Genomic DNA, 1152 nt, shown 5'->3' on the forward strand with positions numbered 1-1152 from the left:
ACAAAAATAAAATATATACTTAAAAGTATATATCGATGGAAAAATAATTCACTCCCACTCCCATTAAGATTATAATTAATATAAAATTAAAGTAAATTTTATTTTATAATTATATATGTGTGTATAAAAGAAAAGATTCACACGTGATGACAAAAGAACATGTCTCATATCTTAAGCCGAAAGTTAAAAGAGAGACGCAAAACATAAAAGAGGGTATCAAATTAAATAAACGTAGCTTGAATCACAAGGGGCCATATATATCAACTCATTCTACAGACACAAAACTATATATATGTATATATGTATATCCTTTATCGTCATACGTAACAATTATCACAATATTCCGACTATTATATCATTTATTTAAGTTGCACCCATTAAAAACTTCCATGTAAAAAAAATATTTAAGTTCCATTTACAATATTAAAAAATATATATGCATATGAACTTTTAAAGGCATTCAGATCATTGAGTATGCAAACTTTAGTAATATGTCAATCGTGTGGTCGAAAAGCTTAAAAAAATGATCGAACTGTCATATGCATTCTTCAACTCTTCTTTTAAAAGTTATCATTCCAACTGTCCGAAAATATGAATAACGTAAACCTATATAACTGGAATGATGTGTTACTACCAACTTCAACTTCTTTAAATGGTCTTCAGCAAACATTTAATGTTATCTTTGCTTGTGTAACTTTGGATCTCGTTCTTTGAAGAGTTGATGATGTCTGCTGAGCATATTTTGTGATGACTGTTATCTTTATTAGAACTTGAAAAATGTATAAACGATATTTATATTCCAAGATAGTGACATTAATGTAGATCTTTATCGAGACTCGTGCAAGATATGTTCAACTTGTAACGTTGCAAAACTATTGAATATCCTCGACCGATCAGAAAATGCCTTTTATTAAGTGAACGATAAAAAATTCTTTAATGAAACGGTTCAAAGACTTTGAGAAGCCCGTTGAAAGTCTTCTAACGGTTGTAACTTCAGCCATATGTATGTATTTACAATATTAAAAAATATTCGAGTTTCATTTACAATTAAAAAAAAATGTACGTACGTATTTCTTCATATTACATATATATATATGATATTATATACATATATAATATCATATATATATATATATATATATATATATATAT

This window comes from Primulina huaijiensis, unplaced genomic scaffold (genome assembly GCF_012295235.1).
Source record: "Primulina huaijiensis isolate GDHJ02 unplaced genomic scaffold, ASM1229523v2 scaffold31995_ERROPOS86906+, whole genome shotgun sequence".
Lineage (NCBI taxonomy): Eukaryota > Viridiplantae > Streptophyta > Magnoliopsida > Lamiales > Gesneriaceae > Primulina > Primulina huaijiensis.